We start from the raw sequence: 25,969 nt of genomic DNA on the forward strand, positions 1-25,969 counted from the left end.
GAAACAGGACTCTATAGTTGCATGCAGTGCGCCACATAATTGTGTTTTTTTTAAATTTTCTTCTGTGTCGTACCTCTGCCCTGCTTTGTCCATTGTTTCCTTGTTACTTATGCCATGTGGCAAAATACCGGAAAAAAAAATTCCTGGTAACGGACAATGAGCAGCGCTACCGTGGTCCCTCTGATCGTGTGAAACGAATATTGGCTAAAAGGAGGATGCGTATATTGTAAGGACCTTGAAGGACAGGTGCTGCAGGACGTTTATTAGGCGTTGAAGCCGCCGCGGGACACACACTAAGCCTAAGTTGAAGAGAAGGACCACGAGCCGATGAGATGGCAGATGATGATGAGGATGACTATCAGAGGAAGATGAGGTATGGGATAGTGGCCACTGGGTAACTGCAGTAGCAGTCAATGTCCCAAAGGATGGCGCACGACTAACTGCTCACAATATATAAGGTATACACCCATCCCATATATGCAGAATCTTATTACTTGCCAATGCCTTCGAAACAGGATCGCACTGGATTTTTCGCCTTTTTTGATTGGTTCGAGTTCGGCAAATATTTCAAGTGGCGGAAATGCTTTTCCACCTCCCGGTCCTCATAGCAGCCCATAAAAGCTGTGCATGAATTACTGCAGCTTTACTTTGTGAGAATTACGGAGGTCCGCCAAGTGGAGCTAGCCTTGCGGCCGAGTCTCGAGTGTCGAGCTAGGTCGCTGTAAGAACTCTGGTCCTCACAACTTGCATAACAGCAGCTAAGCACCGACTGAGCGGTTGACTCTCGTTTATTCGTATGCCCGGTAGGCGCGACTTTAATCTCTAGTTCTGACAAGCGGGTCTACTTCATCAAGTTTGCGCCGTAAGTGTCAATGAGCGAGTACACACATAAATTTGAAGATGGATTCGCTACTGCTCAAAGCATTCCACCCCTATATAAGATGACACTACGCACTAGAGTGGGGTATTCAGTGCGTAACCTTTACCCCGGAATATGCAGCCCGTCGTGCGCCTCAGCCAATCCCCCTGAGTAGACATGAGCCGTTTCCTGAGGGTCAACACCATCTGCAGCGGCGAGCGGTGCGCGACGCTGACGCCGGCAAGATCGGGGTCGAACGGGGGCCAAGACGTGACTGCGGGCTCGACAAAGTGGTCGGAAGCGCTTGAGAGCCCGGCGGAGGAGCCGCAGAGCTGCCTCGCAAAGTAACCGAGACGATCGAGCTGATGTGGACACAGCGTGCGTGCAGAGACTGCGAGCAGAGCGGCACGGCACCTGGGCGGGCCGCCCGCTGCGCTTCCTTTAAAAGGACACTGGATTGAATTTGTCCCGCTTTTGTATTTTGTGGCAGCGCTATGCAGTGCAGATCACGTAAGGCACTATTTGAACACGTGGTGGAAGTGTAGAACCTTAGATTCCTTCGAGAAGCTCGGACGAAGGCAAAAACACCAGGCGCTATTTGCGGCCGCACCATGAACAAATCATTTCATTGACGTCGTATGGGTTCGCAGGTTGGCTTTGGACGTCGTAATCTGAATTTTAATGTTTAAGATTTTTTGGGGTATTTATCTACATTGCTGCTCGCAACACACTGAGTTCTGTTTTGCGGAGGCGATTCTTTCAAACGATCGAACGAACGAACGAACGAACGAACGAACGAACGAACGAACGAAGGAAGGAAGGAAGGAAGGAAGGTAGGTAGGTAGGAAAGAAGGAAGCAACTTTTCCGATAATACTCGGTCGGTGAAGCCTGCTATGGGGGTCATGGTGACAAAGCAGTCCGCGTTTTTTTGTGCGTCGCAATCGCAAATCCTCGCGGGCAAGCTCGAGGAAGGAAAATGGGGCATGGTCTGCCACACGGAGGCAGCTTACAGCGGGCTAGACCTACTATGGTGGTGTTGTTGAAGAGCGCGAAGTCGATCGATTGTGGGGTTTAACGCGCCGAAGCAACGCAGGCGATGAGGCGCGCCGTAGCGGAGGGTTCCGGATTAATTTTGACCACCTGGGGATCTTTAACGTGCGCCGAAATCTCGTACACACGGGCGTTTTTGCTTTTCGCCTCTATCAGAAAAGCGGCCGCCGCGGCCGGGAATTGAACACGCGACCTCGTGCTCAGTAGCATAACGCCTTAGCCACTGAGCCACCGCGGCGGGTGAAGAGCACGAAGTCATCTGTTCGATTTACCGCCTTGTTTTTTTTAAAAAAAAAAACTATGCCCGTGTGCGTGAATTTTAGAGCAGGTTACAAAGTGGTCGAAGTTGACCTGGAGGCCTGGATTGGGATAGCGCCCGGATGGTGCCCTGAAGCATTCAACCCTCGCAGGTACGAGGAAGGCAGACTACATCCCCATTTTTCAAGCGAAGCTTTTTTGTGTCTCACTGGTGGCGCATGTCGAGTCAAAAAACCCTTACAGGAAAGCCAACTTTGGCTGCCCATGGAGGTGACCCTTGGTGAGAACGCTTTCCGTGGTCGGAATCGACCCTGCGTCCCCCGCGTTGTGAAGCCGACGTCTATCAGATCCCGCCATTCCGACACGTTCGGAGCATTTTGGATTTGGAGAGGGATGCGTGTGCGTGCAAAATTAGACAGAAAAATCATGCACCGGCCCTCCGTCAGACGACTACGGTGGTTGAACGCGAAGTTTTCTTCGTGCGAAATCAAATGGCGAAGGGTCAAAGTCACAGCCGCTGAGATCAAAAGACCAAATTGCGTGCGAGTCAAAGTCAAAGCTCAACGAGCTAAATTCCAAACCGTCTGCGAGTCAAAGCCCCAACTCAGACGACAATCAAAGAATCCCTCACAAGAAAGCTTCAGGTTCAAGCATCGTCGTCGTTAGACGGATGGGTTCATGATTTTAATTGAAAAAGCCAACCTAAGTTATAGGAGAACTCTCAAAAGCGCGTTGATAAGCGTGTTAACTGTATGTGAGCATTCAAATGGTGCGGCCGAAGGAGTGTAGTGACACTTTCACAATTACGTTTTCTGGCGGTAGCTTCTGTCGGTGGCCATCAATATTCCAAACCTGTCCTTGTGACGTCATAGAGGCGGTTCGAGCAGCTGGCTGGTGATCGCAGCCGTTCATCGGTTTTCCCTATTATCGAATTTAACTCTTTTGCCAGAGTTAATAATGGCATGGATGTTATTATGACAAGAAATTGAATCTTTCGAGGGAGGAAACCTTTCATTGTGTCGGCATAGTCCCGTTAAATTGAATTTTGCTTTTACGAAATAACTATACCGCGCAGGTACGGCTCTAAATAAAGGCGTGTTACAAAGTATAGCGTGCCGTTAGGAATAGCGAATTGCGGCGGTTTAAACAAATCCACGGCTCCAAGCGTGAATGCGGTGGTGTCGTTTTAGAGTGTATACGCTTATCCGCTGCATTGGCCGAGGTAACAACGAATTAATCAATGTTAAATAGGGCCAGGAATATGTATTTGACACAAATTCTTCAATAAAATCAAAACATGATCGCGTGTTCTTTACACGTGTATGAGCGAAACGTGCGAAAGGGAACTATAAACCCCATTGACCAAATGTATTCGTTTTTTTCTTCAAATTTTGAACCTTCTGTGCGTGAGATCGCACAGACATCTGCAGTGCGGATCAATATTTTCGTTCTTTCGTTTACGCTATTTAAATACGGCGCTGTTAAAAATCAATAAAGGTGTAGGGAAGCCCCGGAGGCGGGGATCACACGTCGGTGAAGGGAGGTAGATGTTCGTCCCCGAGTGCGTTAGAAATTCTGATCATGCATCCCCAAGTATTCCTTTTTATGCACATGAGCGGCGAAACGCGGAAAAAACTTCCCGTTCAGAAACAAAAGAAACTAAGTCACGAGAAAGAAAATAAATCACTGCCTGTGGTGGAAACTGAACCCGGGTTTCATGCATCGCGGACAGGAGCTACTGGCGCGGCCCAATGCGGCATGTCTTTACAAGGAGCCTGTAGAAAGCGCAAATATTTGGGGCAAAGCAGACGAAAAGAAACAGTGGTTAAACATTGAGGGGCATCGAGTGAAATGCTACTATGCACAACAGAGCGGCAAAAGACTGAGACTGCTCGGTCGTGAAAGGAAATGCAAGACGTGGAACGCTGGCTATCATTGCGTTTCGATGCAGTTCACAGCGATGCAAACGGAGGCACGGGACATTTTTTTACAACTACAGCTCGCAGTGGGAGACCAGATACGTCTCGCGAACTACGCTGCGAGTGCAAAAAAATCCCAGTATACCTTCAATAAAGGAATTAACAAATTTATTTCACCCAGGATTGGATTAGGGAGGGTGGGAGGTGGGAGTCACCTTCAACTACAAGCATGTGTGCTTTGAAGGAAAGTCAACATCCTGTAGAATTGCTCTTTAAAAGGCTACTGAATCGTCCTTTGAACATGGCAGGTAAACTCGCGCAGTCGTAAGGTTATATGAACAAGGGCATCTGAGTCGAACATAATATTTGACTAGTAGAAAGCTCGCCGTTGCGCTGCAAGGCCTGCAGTTTTAAACATTGTGGAAACAGCGTGCGGACGAGAGGAACAAGGAACAGCAGGAAGAAGCGCTGGCTATTAACCAGATATTTTAATTCGGTGAACGGCTCATAAAACGGCTCACGCTGTTCCCGCAAGTTTGAAATAATGTCCCAACCAGCTCAACTTCCCGCTTTGTTTCGTGGATTTATTTCGAATCCCCATAATCCTTCGCACTGCGTTCGCGCGTCTCGGAACAAAATATATCCGTGAAGTGAAAGATTTTTTTTTTGTGCCTTTCTGGTCATCGGCCTACTCAGAGGGGAATGGAAGAGGCGCGAAATAAGTCGATTATTAAATAACGACTTGCCATAACTATTTCTCTGTAGCAGGTTACGCTCCAGTATTACGTGGCTTCGATGTCTGCTCTCATCGCGACCATTAGCCAATGTGTTATGTTTCTGACGAAAAACCCAAATGAGCAAAATAATCCGAACGTCATGGTTGAGTACGACCACGCCACGAAGTTTTTAATGTTTTTTTTTATTTCGAATAAATTTTTGGTTTAGGCTTTTTCGTTTCTTTTTTGTTGTTTATACCTTTTTTTATCCTTTCTTAATTCCCCATCTCCCTTTTTTTAGTGCCGCCTTCAATGATTGGCGCAGCGTCATGGGTCATTGTTGGAAGCCAGCGCAGTCGTAACATTTACAACATGTCGTATGTTGTTTTATATTCTCCATCTGCTGTATTTGGGGTAACTTAAGACTCTTGTTGTTTGATGCGTGTTCGCACTCATTGTTTGGCAGTTCTTTTAACAGCAGAGCTGCTTAGGCCGACACAAATTCGTCCGGAGTAGACAGAAAACCGTGAGCGCATGTGAGCGCGTGCCTCGCGGCGACCGCCCGGCGTTCCAAGCGCGAGGTGACGTGCACGACCTTCGCGCAGTGGCTTTAGCAAAAAAAAAAAAAAATACCTAGCGCACGTGGGCGCACCTCGCGACGACCACCTGGCGTCGTCCAGGCTTGCGCGTGGGCTTATACGGAGCTCCACATAAGGAGCTCCCGCGTCCGTCGTCGTCGTCGTGTAGCGACCGGCACGCCACGTGTCCGCCGCGCCGAAGGCGACGACGAGGAATCTGTCAAGCTATCCCTTTATAGTCCACACGTGAAGACGGTCACCGGACCAGGCGACGAAGAAGTGCAGGTCTACCGAAGCGAGGACGCGCTACAAGGGGATTTGCTCTACACGGCTGTGCCGTCGCAAGACGACGACGACGAAATGGGTAACGATGACTGCTACTGAATAAAAAACTGTGCATAATTTAATGGTATTTGCTTCATAGTGCCGTCAAAAACGGCTTTGCACTGGTGTGGTCCGGCTGCTCCCTCTTTGCTGGGATCCGCTGCCAGTGTGGGGAAAAGCTCGGTCGGCCGCCATCTCTGCTGTTTCACCAGACTTGCACCACTAGGGCGAGCTGCACCATTTTTTTAAATTTTTCTGGGCGTTCCGTGCATCACGCATGCATGCTCATTACGCAAAATAAATAGAGGGAATATATTATCCGAACTGTGCGCCACGCGGGATTTGTTTGCCGCTTAGCGTCGGCAAAGGGTGCTTCCAGACACCATCAAACAGAACCCCTCGACGACACATGCCTGCCGAGGAAATGGGCCAAGATGCTGAAGGCAAGCCAAAAGCAAGCTCTGCAAGAGCAGTCACTGGGACGTCAGGAATGAATGCCTAGAAGGGGTACTGGAACTGTCGCTGTACTTCACATCACGCGTTAAGAAGCGATTGCTCACAATTTACTCATTTAATAATATTCCACCTCATTCTAAGTACAAATGTTTCCCGCACACAGGTGCGTACGCACGTACCTACGTAGAGTGACGTCGTCATCATCACTATGGCCTGCTCCTAGGACGGGGTGACGAAAGCTGAGCTTCGTCTTATCGCCCGAAACATTGCGGGTCATCCAGGGCTCACTTTAGTGAATAAGAGTGGAACGAGGAGCTCCTCAGGGAAGACAGTGGCGGATCAGTGCACACTCTATTGAGTGTATCTTTCGAGGTGGAGCAGGGGCATTGTCCCTGTCCGCGGATATGATACATCCCCTGTCGTCCCCTCCTGCCAGTGATTACAGTTCCTCCCCAGATCCTTGGCCAGTACCGAGCCTTGATAGACAGCATGAGTACCGGTGCAGGGAAGGGCATCTGGCCATAAAACCCACGTCTTGCCATTACCTACGTAATTTCACTTGCACCCCCAGGTCTGGGGGTACGCCTAGTGCCGTAAAAATACCGTAACTGGAAACGAGTGGGCCTACAGATAGGTGCCACCATACTGGCAAGGATTTCTGGGGCGCGAACTACGCTTCCTCACCAATATACAAATCTGGCCGCTTTGGTGCAGTATTTGGCTGAAACTGCCAATAATCATGAGAGAGGTATTTGTCCTGCAGTGGACACAAATGGGCTAACATTAAAAATGGGCCGCTTCAATTATCAGTCCCGGGCCGTCCACGGGCTGCCTAGCCACAATACGTCGCTGGATTATCCCATGTATTCTTACGGCAGTTCCGGTCAGAAAGCAGTCCTCGGACTGTCCGCGGACGGTCTAGGACTGGTAAATCCTGGACGCCTAATATCACCTGTGATCATATGTTGTGCCAACTTCCCTCCAAAAAGTAACGAACTGGGAATTCTTTATTGCGATTAACATTCTTGACCTATTTCATCCATTTTTTTGGTCCGTCATCTCTCTCTAAAAGCAAGGAGGATTAAAGGAGTGTATGCATTGTAGGAAGTACGGTGCATAGGAGAGGGGGAGAGTGGAGATAGGGGGAGGAAATGGGAAGGGAAGCACGGGATGGATGGCTTCGTCACAACAAATCTGTCACAGCCGAAGAGATGCCAATCACGTCACATCTCGACAATAATATGCGAATCGGTAGAGGGCCACACGATTTTCAGAAAAAGATTGGCCAGGTTCGCACAGCACCTCATCGTAGACCCACGGGCGCGGGAAACTTCGGCATGCAGTGTTCTTTCAGTAAAACGCATTTTCCCGTATACGTTGAAAGGCTGTCGCTTTAGCGAGTGTTTATGTGGAAACTATAAATAATATCGACTGTCATTTTTTAACAATTACGCCCTCACATTACATATACAACATTTATATTATGCAAACAGGGCGTTTAAAAAGCACACTGCCTGTGTTTATTTGCCAACTGCTCTGCGAAGGTACTGAATTACAGGGAGCGGGGTCTGCATGCTCCCGCACCTGACGTAGGACATACTAGACAACCCCTCAACCAAAGAAATAACTGAGAAATACCTCCCCCTTAGAGTACCCAAAATTTAAAAAAAAATATAGTACTAGAAATCAAAAGATAGTAAAACAAACTATACGAACAAAAATTACATACTGGCGCACATGCAGCACGACATGTCGTTTGGGCAAAACAGTACATTCGGTTTTAAGTGCGAATGCACTTCTTAAGCGAGCCTGAAGCGTCCGCCGCCGTCCGCATAGCAACAGCTGCGGGTGCGCGCGCTCCTCATCTTCCTTGGCAACGGGGGGAGATGGGCGCGCGCTGCCTGGCCGCTGACATGGCACATACCCACGTGGGGGATTGGCCAGGAATCTCCTCGTCTTTCTTGGCAACGGGGGGAGATGGGCGCGCGCTGCCTGGCCGCTGACATGGCACATACCCACGTGGGGGATTGGCCAGGAATCGGGCGTGAGAAGGGCTAATGCACCCGCTTAAAGGAGTACTGACACGAAATTTCAAAGCTGAGATCCGCTCTAGCAATCAGGTACAACGACAACACAAATAGGTGTCTGTGAATAAATGCATCTTTCTTTCTTTGTAGTTGTGTGTGTGTGTGATCTCTCTTTCGCGAACATTACCGAACCACGCAAATTCAACTCGTGCATTCGCACTTTCACATTCTTCCCCTCGGGGAAATGCGGGGAATTTTTTTTATATTATTACGTCGTAAATTAAGCGGGCTAGATTTAACAATGCAACAGGCAACTCCATCCGTGAGGTGCGGAAAGCACTCTGGCGGTGAAAGCGTGAGTCTAAGAGGACAACAATTAAATCACGAACAGCGGGGGGCAGAGGGAGGGGGGGGGGGGGGGGGGCGTGGCACTGTAGTACGCGTGTTCATGCGGACGAGCGTAAACAGTTCCCGTCGCAGTACTACTCCACACAGATTTCTTTTTCCCCTACGAACAAAACCAGCGAAAAAGAAGTAGAACCCAAAAGGAAATATGAATACACTTCCGGTGGTCCAACGAGACTTGGAGAATGCTTTGAAGCTGAATTCGTCCTTCGGGTAAAAGAAAAACGCGCTCCACATTACAGGACACATTAACAGAGGTGGGAATCAAGAAGCTCAGATTTTTTGCTGCCCCTCCTGCCTCGCTGAGCTTCCGTGCGCTGCGAGACGTTATTCCTGGAGAGCCTTTGAGGGAGAAAGGTTCCTTTGTTATGCAGATGCAGGTGATGTTCTAGCGCAGCTTTTGTTCTCGGCCGCGCGCTGGAAGCGCAAACAGCGCGGCGGCAGCGCCGAGGCCCGGAGGCGCTGGCGAGGAGGCAAGCCCTGTCACTGCAGGTTACAGCAGCCATGCATCCGCCGCCAAGGAGAACCCAAGCTGGAAAACGAAGAAGAGCTGCCGTGTCTCGCGGCTCGTTTTTTCGCGATAGCACTCGCGCATTTCAAACGCAGCTCACCGCCACACCGCGCGCCCTAAGAGCAGCAGCGCAAGGGCACTCTTGGTTGATGGGCCGCGGGCGACAGTAATGGAAGCGGCCCGACTCAGAACTCGGGTGGTAAAGACGACGTTCGGCGCGAGGTGCAAACCTCGGAGCGGGCGGGAGGAGAAGGAGGAGGAGAGGCCGAAAGAAACCGCCACAGCCAAGGCGCGATATAGAGCGCGGAGCAAGCGTGGGGAAGCAACAGTCACTTAGTTCGCTCTTTCTTTCTCAGTCCCTTCGTTGTGGGGGAAAAAGAAACTCAAAACGGCCTTCGGAGTTGGAAGCCGAAAACAGGTTTTCTCCCTGCGATGAAATCGGGAATGTAGAGCGATGAGTTGCGAGTTCCAGTGAGGACGCGACAAAATTAGCCGAATATATAAGGGGGAGCGAGCGAGAGTAGCTATTTTAATGTGTAGCTGTGCAACTCAGCGCCGCAGTCATTGTACCGGTGGTGCGTACTATTTTTGTGGCTAACCCACCCACAGAGGCTGCCCAACAGAAAAGGAAGTGGGTTAGACTATCAGACATTGCTACTTGTACGAGTTTCTGTATGTACAGTTATGGACAAATGAAGTGCGGACTCGAAATTATGAACCACAACACACAAAATCTAAGAATATATTTTGTGGAGATCGTCGAATTGTGCGATTGTGGTATATTTTGAAAGTCACTTTTCCAAACTTTGTTACTGTTATAATACCATGCGACAATTTTACTTGCATGAAAAGAAATCGCGCTTTTTGTGTGTTCCGGTTCATATTTTTGTGTTCACGTTTCATTTGTCCATAACTGTACGCTCAAGGCGGCAGTGTAACACGGTTCCAACATGACGATAACTCCTTTCTGCCGCCTTCTACTCCGAATGTCTCGCACTCATCAATTGCGCTGCACCCATTACGGCGCTTGAAACTTTGAAAGCTAACGATATTGTTTGTCTGCGCTGTTTCATATCAAAATGAATACGAACCTATTCGACCAACATTCTACATTGGTGCAATGCGTTTAAAAGCAACGAATCAGTAATAAAAAAGCCAGACATTTCTTGTACGCACGAAAACTGCATGCACACCATTAAAAGTCCCCTGCAATGCTCTGTGAACACTACCAATAAACGCGAACTTTCTTAGGTCACACGATCAGGAATATCGGAGCCAAAAATGATACCCTTGAAAGCGCGCACCATTTTTGCAACTAGCTAATTGCAATAAAAAATTCCTGCAAACTGAACACACTCTCCTTCGCATGTCTAGAATGGGCGCACTATTCAGGGTTCACTCGAGCCCTAGACGTCCTTTGGGATGTGACTGCGCAAATTCAACACTTCTCAATATACACAATGATGATTGTAATAATATATTCATTGACTTTGTTTTTTAACAGTTCAATTTATTGGCGATGAAAATATAAAAAACGGCAAAAAAATATTTCTCTCAAGCACTTCGGGCACAACCGACCATCGTCGGCACTGTGAACAACCCTGAAATCTCGGCGCCGACGCCGAAAGCACATCCAAATACGAAAGCCTGGGCAGGATGGGTTGGAAATTGAGCGATAAGGTTTGATGCTTCTTCATTCGCTGCCATTTGTGCCCACTTTGGCCCGTGAGCCGGCATAGACCCGCAGCTTGGTGCGCGCAGTTCGTTCTATTCTTGCGAAAGCAATAAGTGTCCATTGCACGAAAAAGCCGTCGTCCGTAACAGGAGAGCGGATCCCAGACCACGTGCATTTGAAGCTTTTCATAGGGGAGGGGTTCCTTAGCACACAGTAGCAAAACGTGGCCGTGCACGCCAGTACACCGCAGACGAAGTAACGGAGCGTAAGAATGCAGCCAAGAGAGAGAACAGACAGGCAGCGAAATCCACGATCGTCGTGAACTCTCCCAGTAAATGCTAGGCGGCAGGAACGAGCAGCGGCGCAACGCGTAGGAGACAGATCGAAGCCATCCGAAAGCGTAAGGTGGAGGCGGGGCGCGAAGCAGGCCGTCTCGAGCGGCAACAGGGCCAAGCTTTTCGCGAACGCGGAGCGGACGCAAAGTGTCTGAGGAGTTCAGTTGGACATTTATGCTTCCGCATGCAGAACCCTTAAAAAGAGCTGAGGTGCCCTCGGACTTTTTCCACGAAGCGAAGTTCGCTGGTGACGAGCGTGTGGCTACTGCTTCATTCGGTCCGTTTTGCTGCCATCTTCCTCGCAACGTTACGACGAGTGTGTGAGGAACGAAGCGACGATTTGAATTGGACTTGGAGGTTAAGTGTTCACTTTCCCTCTGCTTATTTAAGTGAGTGTTTATTTTCCAGAGACGGGCCAACTGCGCCTGAAGAAGACAACGGAACTACCGCTGCGCTGCTACGGGTGGCTAACCGTATCGTAAAGCCAAACCTGGAATTCATACCGGACAGCTTTAGACCCAAATCGGGATGTTGCACACGAGCACATGCTTTAGATTTCTCTATCTGGAATCAATCGTACGCTACACAGCACCAAATGTCACTGCACTTGTCGGGTTATTCCAAGGTGGTCCGTCGTCGTGTTTTTCTGCTGCATTCCAGGGCTGCGCGACCGCTTATAGGTGGAAACCCTTTTAAGCGGTCATCGCCTATACGCCGTGCTCGCGGTTCCGAGTGCACTGCCCGACGAAACACAGGCGAACGTCCGATGCTATAATTTCTACATCGCTAACACGGTGAGAGCCGGTAGCACGTATACGAGCGGACTCGAAGCCGGACGGCGAGCACTTTCTCGCTCTGCACGCAGCCCACAGGAAGTAGAGGACTCCCCGTGGCGGAAAACGAACGAAAATGTGCTGTCTCAGAAATATCGGAAGGCGCTAGAGGCGGAGACTCCTTCTCGGCCCCCCTTCTTCATGCCCCCAAGGGAGAGCTCACAGCCTTCGTCGCGGTATAGATTGAGCAGACAAGGAGCAGCGCTATAAACGGCGAACGCGAATTTTAATCCCAGTGTATCTCCGGTGATGTTGAACACATTTTAGAAGTTCTTGGGGGAAAATACTCGTGGGGAAATAGACATTACCACCGAAGCCATTTCGTATACCTGGTGGAAAGTGTTTGGGTGTTCATTTAAGCTTGAGACATGCGCCACCCTCTCTAGTGATGGAGAGGAGTAACAACAACTGGCCTCTCATCGTAGTCGTTAATGCGCATACTGTTGCGAGCCGCAGCAAGGTGCGAACGTTGAGGACGTTTCGGTAATAGGCATGTCTGCACATGCTGCCGCGCTCAGCTCAATGCTTTTGCGGCTTTGCGACGAGGCAGAGGAATGCGGCACGTTGTGGAGAGAGAGAGAGAATGCTCTTTAATGTGAACTGGTGAGGTCAGCCCTGCTAGGGACAAGGCTTGCTACACCAGAGGGGGGTGACTACGTTGATGAGTGGTGCGTATCAGACATCAGGGTTACAGCAGGAAGAAGACAAACATGAAGCGTTAAAAAAAATGAAAAAAAAGGACAAGAAAAACAAGAGATTGCTGCCAACAGAGTCCGGACAAAAAAATACAATTGAAAAGAAAGTCGTTGTGGAGCTTGCATACAACGCAAGGGGCAACGCCAGGAATGTAAGCCTCTGCTACCGTCGCAGACAATAACTGCCGTAGAATGTTCACTTACCACCGGCCCAACGAGCAGCAGCTTGAGCAACAGGAGGACGGTGCTCCTCAATCGAGTACCCCCACGGAAGCCCCGCCAACCGCCGCGGCAGGGGCAGCAAAGGCTTACCGAGAAGGCAAGACGTAGCAGCAGGTGGACGGTGGCCACCAACCCAGGATTTCCCCCGCAGCTTGGAAGACCACCGGCGCAGACCGCTGTAAAGCCTACCGCGAATGCAAGTCGGAGACGCTGCCTGTCGACCACGTCAACTCCGCTTCGGATGACGTCGAGTGTCACAAGTGCTTCCCACAGAACGAACTAGGCTTCCTTTGCAACGTGTGTGGCGAAATGTGGCCAGCAGAACTTATCGAAGGTTGCAGAGAAAGACGAAAATACTTTACAAACCGCTGTTTCCTCCATGGCCTGCGCATACTGCCGTAAGTTTCTTTTATTGATTTAGGTGGAACGGATTCACATACCTACCATCGCCGAAACAACGGGCGAGGCTGGGCGGCATTACCGAACGACTCATTTCGCCATGAGTACAGTTCATAAGGGTGAAGACAGAGCAGTGCAGCAGGGCTTGTTACCTTTGCCTACGTTGGTTAGCGTTGACGAACAGACTGTGTGGCTCTCTAGTTTATCAGTACGATCACGCCGGCTTAATGTTTAATTACGAAATAAAACCTTAAACTTTAAACTTTCTTATTAGGCTTAAAACAATCAGTAGAAACTGCTGAGACAATTAGTATAAACACTGGATAAGAAGCCGCGGGCTGAGCCAAAGGGCGGAGCAAACGCAGCGAAAGAATAACAGTTCGTGGCGATGTTGACTGACTGCTGGAAAATGAAGGCAACAAAAAGCGTTCGTTTTACCAGTTTCAAATAACGGTAGGGGTGATTTTATCGCATAATCGCACTTCTGCGACTGTAACAATCGTTTTATCATTACGACTCCGCACGTGCAAATAACCTGCAGTTTTGTACAGCGCATGCACAGTATTGTCTGGAACGAAAGTCTCGGTCCAGGAAGTGCAGTAACATGAAGCTCAAGCATCCCACTACCTCGCCGTCCCGTATGAGTGCTCGCTTTTGCGGTCATGGATACGTATGGTGGGCACGTGTATAGATGACACTGACACCTTCCAGTGATATTGCGGTTCGTGTATACGCTAGCGCGTTTTTTACCAAAGAATAGTTTCAATGTTGAAATTATCACATTGAATATCTATCGATTCACGAACAGGAACTGCGTTATAGCTGAACGGCGAAAGAAAGAAAGAATTCATTTCTCTATTTCTCTTATCTCGGCTTAGATCATGCGTTTTGCGTCGAGCCTTGGCTGGCGTTTCTTCCGGATATTTCTCTTCCTAAGCCTGCAGGTCCGAAGCGACCACCGGAGGCCGGAGCCATTCGTCGTCCCTTTTCACCCGAGACGCAAGATGCACTGAAAGGGTCGCCCGTTTTTCTTCCTTTCTTGCCATTTCCGAAGAACAGTCTCCCAGGGGGCGCGGCCATGTTAAAAGGACCCAGGTGGGGCCTCTCCTGCGAGAGCAGACCAAGCGGAGCTAGCAGAGCAATGGATCGAAGATGCCTTGGGATTTAGCTCGTGTTTCGCGTAGACTCACTAAATCTACTCCATCCAAAAAGAAAAGACGCGCAGAGGGGGCTCTGACCGAGAGCAACCAGCTGCAGTGTGTTTAGAAAACTACTTAAATGCCAGCGCGGCGCGCGCTCACACTTCGGTCCGTTTAGTTCGCGGACGTCTCGGTGGAAATGCGGCCAAAGGAGAATAACGAGTTGGTTGACTTTCATTTTTACTTAGTTCAGTTTTATCGCGTTCGGTTACACAGCGCTAGTCGATAGAACTGACTTTACAGCGCCTAAAAGTTTAAAGGCCAGAAAGACCGCGGCTGACAATATACCTAGCCTGGGAGCCCTTCCTTGAGCGGTAGCCACGTACACGATGCCGGTCTGTACTTCAAGCTACAAGCGCCCGGTACGGAGCTAATGTGCAGTGCATTTATTAATATGAGCTTCACGGGGAAGGTTAAGGGCTCACGGAAGACAGTGGTCTGTCCTAAACAAGCACAACACCAGTAAGGGGGACGGGAGGTTGGCAGCTAAGCCTAGGGTATGATGCGGGTACGTTTAATGGAGAACTGCGGATTTGTAGGGGCTTACAGCTACTTATTCACCATGTTTTTCTATGCCTGCACAATCTGGTTTCGGTGCTTTCAGATATATCTTATAAACTTTGAAAAAGGCTTGGAAAAGTGGTTCTGTCGGGATGTGTGTGATATATATATATATATATATATATATATATATATATATATATATATATATATATATATATAGGGAGCAGTAAAAATTTGAAGGTAGTAGAGAACACGATTGTTGCCAACGTTTCAGCAAAGAGACTTGCCTTCGTCAGGGCGTGCTTCTCACCTCCATCAGTAAAGCGGCCGCCGCGGCCGGGAATCGAACCCGCGACCATCTTCCAAGTTTTATGGCTCTCTATATATATATATATATATATATATATATATATATATGTATAGACAGACAGAAAATAAGGGTTGGCAGTCAAGAAAACCTTGGAAAGCAAAGGGGAAATTGTGGTGGGTCATAGAAAGAGATGAGGAATTTTTTTAGTCGAAAAGAAAGTGGTGAAAAAATGCCCGCCGGGTGGGATCCGAACCCACGACCTCCAGAATACCGGTCTGGTGCGATAACCACTACTCTACCGGCGGGGCTGTTTCCCCAGCACCGTTTCCCCAGCACCGTTTCCCCAGCACCCCAGGCTGTTTCATTTCCCATTTTCTGATTCGCTACATGCTTAGCGAGGGCCTCTGTTCTGGCAGTCTTGGTGCCAAAGGGAGCTTAAGAGGGTTCAACGCTGGTCGACCACTCTCGACATGTCGTAGACACTCGAGTCACGGCCCGGGGGTTAAAAAGAAGGTCCCCTTCACCCCGAGTAGTCCGAGTGGCGCTGGCTACCACCCCCAAGTGCAGGAAACAAAAATACCTTAACATAAATACCCGGGAAAGTGCTGGGGAAACAGCCCCGCCGGTAGCGTAGTGGTTATCGCACCAGACCGGTATTCTGGAGGTCGTGGGTTTGGATCCCACCCGGCGGGCATTTTTTTCACCACTTTCTTTTCGACTCAAAAAATTCCTCATCTCTTTCTATGACCCACCACAACCTCCCCTTTGCTTTCCGAGGTTTTCTTGACTGCCAACCCTTATTTTCTGTCTTATTTCACGGAGCCCCTCATTTCCCATTTTCTGATTCGCTACATGCTTAGCGAGGGCCTCTGTTCTGGCAGTCTTGGTGCCAAAGGGAGCTTAAGAGGGTTCAACGCTGGTCGACCACTCTCGACATGTCGTAGACACTCGAGTCACGGCCCGGGGGTTAAAAAGAAGGTCCCCTTCACCCCGAGTAGTCCGAGTGGCGCTGGCTACCACCCCCAAGTGCAGGAAACAAAAATACCTTAACATAAATACCCGGGAAAGTGCTGGGGAAACAGCCCCGCCGGTAGCGTAGTTGTTATCGCACCAGACCGGCATTCTGGAGGTCGTGGGTTCGGATCCCACCCGGCGGGCATTTTTTCACCACTTTCTTTTCGACTCAAAAAATTCCTCATCTCTTTCTATGACCCACCACAACCTCCCCTTTGCTTTCCGAGGTTTTCTTGACTGCCAACCCTTATTTTCTGTCTTATATCACGGAGCCCCTCATTTCCATTTTCTGATTCGCTATATATATATATATATATATATATATATATATATATATATATATATATATATATATATATATATATATATATATATATGAGGGTGTTGAACCAGAACTGAACAGAACCGGAAACGAACCGGTATTTTTGAAGGAACGGAACCCGAACCCCACCGTTATTTTCCGGGCACGCTCAACCCGAACCAAAACTGAACCGAGAAAAGAAATAACAGTTACCGGTTCACAACAAAACGGTTCGACCATCCGCGGGTGATAACGCGCGGTCAACACCGTTCGATGCTTTTCTCTTTCGCACCATCATTTTCGTAACTTCTCACGCACTTTCCCCTTCACATCAGTCAACACTACCAACAATCTCTTCGTCGTTACAACATGATGAGAGGTGTGTGCACCAATGTTGCAACGGTATACTCAACTGCTGGTAGGGCGAGCAGAATGCAAGGCTGAGCAAACGAAATTTCGCACTCTAGGCAGCTTTCAGGCGATATGAAGCATGAAGTTTGCCTTTCGTAGTCTGCGACTGTGTAAGGGCAATCCGGCCGCAATACTGCTGCACTGTGCAATGGCGAAGGCCAACACCCGAAATGTGCATACTTGTTGGATTTCATAATTTTCTTTAAAAAGGTCGCACATGTGGAAAGAGTAAATGATTGACAAGTGTGACCCTCAAAGACTGCTCGGTGGCTGAGCCGTTGGCTTCTGATTACAAGGATGCGAATTCGATCAACGCACCCAGCTGCTGTTTTTCTGATATAAACGAAAAATAAAAATTTACATGTGTCGAGATTTCGACAAACGTTAAAGATCCCCAGGTGTTTTAATTGTTTCGGGAGTAGCTTCGGGCATCCGACACACCAATATTGTTTGGGAGGTGGGTTTCTACAGGATAAAAAAAAAGACACGGCCCACCTCATGGCTTTCAATTATCCCGTGCCAAGTTCCCACAAAAATAATTTCTGCTCTTTTTTGCTGCCTTCGGCCATCGAATAAGCAAAACCCCAAAGGTAGATTTTTCTCTAGGCGTACCTTCCTTTGTCCGAGCATTCACAACCAAACGGGTCATCACTGCGAAGGGAGGGAGCGCTGTGGTGCCTGGTATAACGACAGTGTAGAGGGTCCCGTAGAGCGGACAAGTTCCCGTTTTTTAACGTATTCAAATAAGAATAACAGACATACCAGAGAAAACGGTTAGCGTGTCGTAGGCACTTCATCATTCTGCAAGAAACTCCATCCCCCAAACTTGTAGGCACTACGTATTTTGCTTGGAAGAAAGAACAACACTAGAGCAGATGACACATGCGGAAAGAAAGGGCCGCCTGTGCTGCCCAATTTTCCCAGCGCTCGTCCTTTCTGCTTCGGTAATGCTGTTTCGTCTCTTTAAGTGCTGCTTCGTTTTGGAAGATACAGTTTCACTGACTGCGCTAGCTTTCTCCTCTGCTCCTCCTGTTACTCGTTCCAAAGAAAGGGTGGGGTGGGGTGGGGGGTTGGTTAAATATCTCCCCAAAAGAGTTCTATATCGTGATTTATGCGTCCAACCCCCTTTCACTTTGCAATCACATAATATGTAATAGGATTCCGCAACTTAGCAGATGGAACGGTGGGGGTGGTTATGCGGAACAGAGACGTATTCATGGTGGCGCACACATCCGTAATAGCAGTTGTCTCAAAATGCATTCCCCACAGTTCACAGCAACATATGGTTACTGAGTGTTAACTCAATCTCACCTTTCACAAAGTTTTGGCTCACACCCTCGAACAGGTCACTGCTAACAAATTTTCCTAGGTGGCAAAACAACCGAATTCACAGGTAGAATTTACGTGGCCGATGTAGGATTTCTTTTGTGCTACAACTGACGAAAACAAATACACTGCTGGTATTTAAACGCGTCCCCTGCTAATGTACGGAGGTAAAAAAAAGAAGCGGGAGAAGGTATATTCCACAGACAGCATCACACTAGTGGTTGCTTTTAGTAGTCTCTAGGAGAACACAAGCGTTGGAAAGAAAGTAGCTGGTAAATCATCCACTACTTCATCTGTTTTAAGTGCAATGCACTTCTTAAGCGACCCTGAACCTGCGTCCACCGGCGATGTCCGCGCACGTGGAGATGGGCGCGCGCAGCCTGGCCGCTGACATGGCACATACCCACGTGGGGGATTGGCCAGCAATCTCCTCGTCTTCCTTGGCAACGGGGGGAGATGGGCGCGCGCTGCCTGGCCGCTGACATGGCACATACCCACGTGGGGGATTGGCCAAGAATCGGGCGTGAGAAGGGCTAATGCACCTGCTTAAAGGAGTACTGACACGAAATTTCAAAGCTGAGATCCACTCTAGCAATCAAGTACAACGACAACACAAATAGGTGTCTGTGAATAAATGCATCTTTCTTTCTTTGTAGTTGTGTGTGTGTGTGTGTGATCTCTATTTCGCGAACATTACCGAACCGCGCAAATTCAACTCGTGCATTCGCACTTTCACATTCTTCCCCTCGGGGAAATGCGGGGAATTTTTTTTATTTTTCTTGAGACAGTGAAGACAATAGTACCCAGCATTTGCGGCCCGCCTTTAAAGTGAAGTTTGCTAATTGACGCAGAAGCACTGCAAGCATCAGTATGTTTTATTCCGGCTATCAGGAGGACGCACAAAAGAAGGTGGCTGCAATACTAAGGCCTTCCAGTTGTTGTTGCTGGATTTTGAAAGTACTGCATGATTAAAGGGACCCTGCAACATTTCTCACCGACTATTCAGAAGGCCGTTGCTTATAAGGTGTACACTGCCCCACAAATCTCCTCCCCCAATTGTTTTAGAATCCTTTCAGTATCCCCGGAGTTACACTAGGTGAGGGATTGCGTTCGCCGTGCGCGGTTCCTTTTCGTCTCTGTCTTGCACTACTACCACGATAATCTTGCACTACTACCACGATGAAGGCTGCTCGCTGTCTCCCTCTAAGCTGTAGCAGCTAGGACAGACTGAGAGTGAATTTCCGCTGCCAGCGACCTCCGATATTTACAACAATGTGCATCTGGTTTTGTTCTCCACAACACAGAGTCTCTGAGTTCCGATGCGCCGTTCGCACATCGTGAAACTGCAGGTCTTTATGCCCGCGCGTAGGCTCACCGTCTCATCATCGGTATGTTGTGAAAATGGTAGCAATTGACAAAAATTTGCGGGCATCTAAGCACTTCTTACAGGTTCCGAAGAGTTAGCCTATTGCGGGCCGCGTGAGATGTGGCCGTGAAGAGATGGGAGTAGAACAGGCGCCCCCCAGCAGCCTCGGAGAACTCTGATTCTGGGGAACCTGTGGCGTGATGCGTCGCCAGTCTGCCTGTCGCGACAAAAGACGAAGAAACAAAAGTGACGAAAGAGACGCAAACGCAATGTGGAAGTAAAGAAGCCTTTGATAACTATCGCCAGAGGAAGCCACACCCTGCTGTTGTGAATTCCTTCTTCACTCGAGTCTCCAGTCGAGTAGATCCTTGAAAGCGATTTTCGCATGTAAAAGCATTGCGGTGTCCTCCACTCAGTCGAGTCGATGAAGCAAAGGGAGTGGAGGAAGGAGTCAGGGTACCGCCCGCAGTGCTGTCTCCTCCAAAGCACGTAGACGGACCAAACATTTTCTACATATTTTTCCCCGTTACCTTGACTGCTTTGGCCCCGACTTCAAACTAACACGTACTGCAATCACCTCTATCTTCACGACATCACTCCTACCACCTACCCACCAGACTGCCCCCACTGCGATAAGCCTAACACTACCCCTCAGCTCGTATGGACTGCCCCACCAGGCCCACCACCACCTATATCTCCTACCTCCTATATCTCATGTAGAGATATATCCCCTATATCTCCTATCTCCTGTATCTCCTGTATCGCGCGTTGCAGAGCCGCCAGCTCGAAGACCAGGAGGCCCTGATCTATCGCGCGAGGATGGCAGGCACAGAGGCTGCCTACCGGAATAGTACGGCCACCCGCTGCCCATAGCTTTTTACTGCGAAGCAGTGTATGTCTAACCCCGCCTAGTTTTCATTCCGGTGAAGCCGCTTTTTCCGCACCGACCCTTCTTTCATAGCTTTTATTCCCCTGCCACCACAGATGCTTCTTTCAGAAGTTGTACAATTGGCTTACAATGGCGGTAGCGCCGTTATCAGATGACTGCGGAGAATCAACAGAAGCGCGCATGGGTGCAAAAACGACCGAAAACCGCTGCCGCCGTTGCCGCCTCAAATTCCACCTTGCCGAGTAGGTGCGAACTCCTTGCGATTGAAGAGAAACTTGCCGATTTGGAACGTCGGTGTGGTCCATAATTCGTTACAGCTTGAAAAGCTTTCCGAGTGACACTTCCCCCCGTGTATTCCACGCCTAAGTATGCTCCCATTGCTGGTTGCCGGTTTTTACTTGAACGGGAGGAGGTGGAAGGAGGGGGGCGTGCACGCACAGCTGGGCTTAATGCCGCTGAACATGACATGCCCGTTGTGTAGTGGGAGATTTAGACGTGGAAGTCCCATGGCTCGATGCGCCCTGTCAGCTGTCCTCCATAATAGCGTGGTTTGGGTCTTGGTTGGTGTGTTACACAGACAGTAACATTCCTACGACGGGGGAGGAAAACGAATAGTCCCATGTTTGTCCGCTAGAATGAGGCTGGATGCCTTGCAGGTTTTAACTCGCTGTAGGACGGACGCATGTCGTTCGCTTGTAGGAAGAAGAACGGAATTGAATGAGTGTTGACCCGAATAGAAGCGCAAATGATCGCGAAAACAACGGAAAGCGATGACGCCGCCGTTACTGCCTCAAGTTCCACCTCGTCGAGTAGCTGCGAATCCCTTCCGGATCAACAGAAACTTCCCCGCTTGGAACGCTGACGTGGGCCATCATTACTTGCTCAGCTTAAAGCGCTTTCAAAGCAATATTTTCGACGGTTTCTTTCACTTCTCTCTTTCTTTCGCGATCTCTCTTTCGCGAACATTACCGAACCGCGCAAATTCAACTCGTGCATTCGCACTTTCACATTCTTCCCCTCGGGAAAATGCCGGGAATTTTCCTAGGGGTCTGGCCTTATTGCATACTGTTGCCTTTAAAATTGCGCAACTTGCGATTTAGTCGAACCGTAACCGTAACCGAACCGGTATTTTTTTGGTTCGACACACACACACACACACACACACACACACACACACACACACACACACACACACACACACACACACACACACACACACACACACACACATATATATATATATATATATATTATAAGTAAAGAGTCGGATACACAGCAAGAATAATAACAAACAATGTTTACTTACGTAGCGGCAACGGGACTTGCCTTCATCAGAGTAAAGTTACATGATGATGAAGGCAAGTCCCGTTGCCGCTACGTAAGTAAACATTGTTTGTTATTGTTCTTGCTGTGTATCCGACTCTTTACTTATACTATTTCTGCGCGCTTTGTGAGTTTATATTTCTTATATATATATATATATATAAATATATATATATATATATATATATATATAGCGAATCAGAAAATGGGAGATGAGGGGCTCGGTGAAATAAGACAGAAAATAAGGGTTGGCAGTCAAGAAAACCTCGGAAAGCAAAGGGGAGGTTGTGGTGGGTCATAGAAACAGATAACGAATTTTTTGAGCCAGAAAGAAAGTGGTAAAAAAATGCACGCCGAGTGGGATCCGAACCAACGACCTCCAGAATACCGGTCTGGTGCGATAACCACTAAGCTACCGGCGGGACTGTTTCCCCACCACTTTTTCGGGTATTTATGTTAAGGTATTTTTTGTTTCCTGCACTTGGGGCTGTTAGCCAGCGCCCCATTTTTCTGTTCCCTTCTATTCCCTTATATATATATATATATATATAAAGTTTATCTGCCTTTTTATACATTCACAACATGAAAAGGGCTGACGAAAAAGGCTGCCAAAGCAGCTTGACGGGCCCACCAGCCCCTCGGGTAAATGGCAGCAATGGGCAATGATACAGAAACGTAGTTGCAGGGACCGGAAGCGGCCTTGCTACACACACACACACACACACACACGTACAAAATGATATAGTTTGCGTGACATCGCCCAAGTACATCGCAGCCCGAAAAAAAACCAAAAAACACGGGGGTTACAAAAATATGCGCCAGAGCTGACTTGACAGACTGTGTTGATAATAGAGGTCACTTACATGAAAAAATAAAGAAACGGCTGTAGACATACTTATCTTTCTACTGAGTGGCCTGTGTCAGGCCCATTCTGGCACAGCATGATTTAAACTGCAACACTTACAATATGTAGAGCATAACAACAACAAAAACAAAATCCGTACATCGTACATGTATAAACGGTGAATACGAGAAGAGAAAGACCCCAAAGGAAAAGTACTAGCATGGGCATGTATTCTAAACTCTCCTAGGAAATTTGTTTCTGATCAACATTTTGTGCATAAAATACACACACACACACACACACACACACACACACACACACACATATATATATATATATATATATATATAGCGAATCAGAATAGGAAATGAGGGGCTCGTTGAAAATAACACAGAAATAAGAGTTGGCAGTCAAGAAAACCTCGCAAAGCAAAGGGGAGGATGTGGTAGGTCATTGAAATAGATAAACAATTTGAAAAGAAAGAAAGTGGAGAAAAAATGCCCGCCAGGTGGGATCCGAACCCACGACCTCCAGAATACCGGTCTGGTGCGATAACCACTACGCTACCGGCGGGGCGATTTTCCCCTCCACTTTCTGGGGTATTTATGTTTAGGTATTTTTGTTTCCTCTGCTTGGGGGTGGTAGCCAGCGCCACTCGGTCTACACGGGGTGAAGGCGACCTTCTTCTTAACCCCCGGGCAGTGATTCGAGTGTCTACGATATGTCGAGAGTGGTCGAACGGCGTTGAACCCTCTTAAGCTTCCTATGGCACTAAGACTGCCAGAACAGAGGCCCTCGCTATGCATGTAGCGAATGAGAATAGGAAATGAGGGGCTCGTTGAAAATAACACAGAAATAAGAGTTGGCAGTCAAGAAAACCTCGGAAAGCAAAGGGGAGGATGTGGTAGGTCACTGAAATAGATAAAGAATTCGGAAAGAAAGAAGGAAAGTAGAGAAAAAAAATTTTCTCCACTTTCTTTCTTTTCAAATTCTTTATCTAGTTCAATGACCTACCACAACCACCCTTTTGCTTTCCGAGGTTTTCTTGACTGGCAACTCTTATTTCTGTGTTATATATATATATATATATATATATATATATATATATATATATATATATATATATATATATATATATATATATAACTGGAGGCATTCAAAAAATAGTTTTCAGTATTACGTTTAATAAGCGTTTTTGCCTGCAGAGCGTAAAGACTACTCCAACTGCTCCAAATTTCCAACTCTAAGATTTGCCTCTCTCCTCTGCTGAACAAAGCCCTGGCCTGGTTGAAGTGCAGTTCGTGTCACACGATGCCCAAACTCTGAAGTAAATGGAAACCGTGGGTTACAGAAAAATAAAAACTCCACAAGGCCGCGTTTTCTCAAGTTGTTCACTGGATATGCTGAAATGTTTCTATACCTACGGAGACCACGAAAACAAAAATCAGGCACACCTAAGTCTCTCTTACGACTGCGAAAGTGAAAACGTTAAGGTTCAAAAGAAGGCTGCTGAGTGATACTTCGATCTTTGCGGTGCGTGACAAGTTTTCGAGGTTTTATTCGAGGTATGTTTTCGGTTTTATGAAATTTGTGCAGGTTACTTTTCAATGGTTGTTCTATGTTAGCATGTTGTAGGCGCGCGCTCATTTTTTCGAGGACAGCTAAGCACCCCTGATGAGTCGTGATTACAATGCGATTGAACCCGCCGCAGCCAGTTGCAAATCCCAGCCAACCCACCTTAGTGGGTATGCTTGCAGACCTATGTTCAGCCAAACGTGTGAAGCCTAACGACGTGGAAAGCAACGTCGAACGCATTGTACATTTTTAGGACATATTCAGGGTTGAAGACGCAGCGCATTCACCAAGTCACGTTCAGTCAGCTAAAGCCAGAAGCCGATGGTATCCCCTAAGTAGCACTTTAGTCAAATGAAAACTACTTTTAATGTTTACATGGCCAGAATGACTTTACGCCGCATTGATGCTCTGTTCTCCTTCGATGTGTATCATTTACTGCATACTATCCGTTACAGTAGCCGACCGTTTTTTCGGACTCTAAATTTCGGACTTGCTCACATTCCCGACGTTTCCGAGGAACCGCAGGCTGTCCCATAGGAGTAATATATATAAACAACGAATATTTCGGACAAAAGTTTCCGCGACAGGACCACTGTACATGGAGGATGCCACTGCACGACTCCAGGACGACGCCATTTTGAATCCTAAGCCACCTATCTAGCTTCGGATTGGATTGGGATTGGATTGACTCCCGCCGGAGTCAATCTTGGAGGCTATAATTTTGCATGTAGTCTGCGGCGGAAGCTATCTCCAAAGCCGGAAACGGGTCATACGTGGCCAGTTTTCTTGCCCCACTTTTTTTGTGCGCGCCTTGTTTTCCGATGTTTACAAAGAAAACGTGACGCTTGCAGACATGCAAGCAGACGTTCTCACACGAAGGAGCTATTTAAGGCAAGGGACCATTCGCGACTTCTTCAGTCCTATTTAAATGAAATGAAGTTCGTTTTCTCCACTTGCGGATTTTTCGGACGGCTCTTTTATTCGGGCTATTTTTCGTTGCCCTCCAGGTCCGAAAAATCAGCCGGCCACTGTATTAATGCACTGTTCTTGCATGTTAAATTGGGAAAAGCGATTTGCTTTGTGTTCTAAGCACTGCGAGTTGTAAATAGTCCTTGAATGTATCGTTTCATATACTGGAATTAAGTACAACAAAAGAAAGAAAGCGGCACAGGAGATGAGTGCTCGACTCGCATTGCATAGGCCCTGGGTTCAAACCACATGAAGTTCAAAAGTTCAGGATTTTCTTGTCAGCTGTATTTACTTTTTTATGTTATGCGTCCCGTCGGCCATTTTAGAAGCCGTTTTACTTCTACCGATACCTATTTCCTGCTCAATGAACCATTTAACGCATTTGCATTAAACGTATTCCAAATTTTTCCTATTGAGACTCTCAAAAAGCGTACTCCACTGACTGACTGAACCAATGAAAGGTATATCAGCATGCGTAGCACGTTTTGACCGTCAATCGCTTCGAACTTCGGGGCTAAAAAAATGCCCGCCAAACCGAAGATGAGTGAATTTTGCCATAGTGTTTGCATTAGAACAAGACTGTATTTTTATAATTTAGCACAAAAATAACTCGAAGTTAGAAATAAGGTTTAAAAAATTGCCAAAGGTATGGAACAAAAATAAATAATAAATTAC

At 47.9% G+C, this 25,969-nt stretch overlaps 1 protein-coding gene and 1 non-coding gene across 9 annotated transcripts in view; one reads left to right on the forward strand and one right to left on the reverse strand.

Moving 5' to 3' along the window:
* Positions 1 to 25,969, reverse strand: part of Cac (calcium voltage-gated channel subunit cacophony) — a 906,370-nt gene that overhangs the window by 552,934 nt on the left and 327,467 nt on the right. The gene's annotated exons all lie outside the window — the stretch shown is intronic.
* Trnaa-ggc (transfer RNA alanine (anticodon GGC)) lies at positions 16,361 to 16,433 on the forward strand. Its single transcript has one exon. It is a non-coding gene; the product is annotated as a tRNA-Ala (tRNA).

Source organism: Haemaphysalis longicornis, unplaced genomic scaffold (assembly GCF_048455015.1).
Source record: "Haemaphysalis longicornis isolate Haplotype H1 unplaced genomic scaffold, Haemaphysalis longicornis Haplotype H1 scaffold_1, whole genome shotgun sequence".
Classification (NCBI taxonomy): Eukaryota; Metazoa; Arthropoda; class Arachnida; order Ixodida; family Ixodidae; genus Haemaphysalis; species Haemaphysalis longicornis.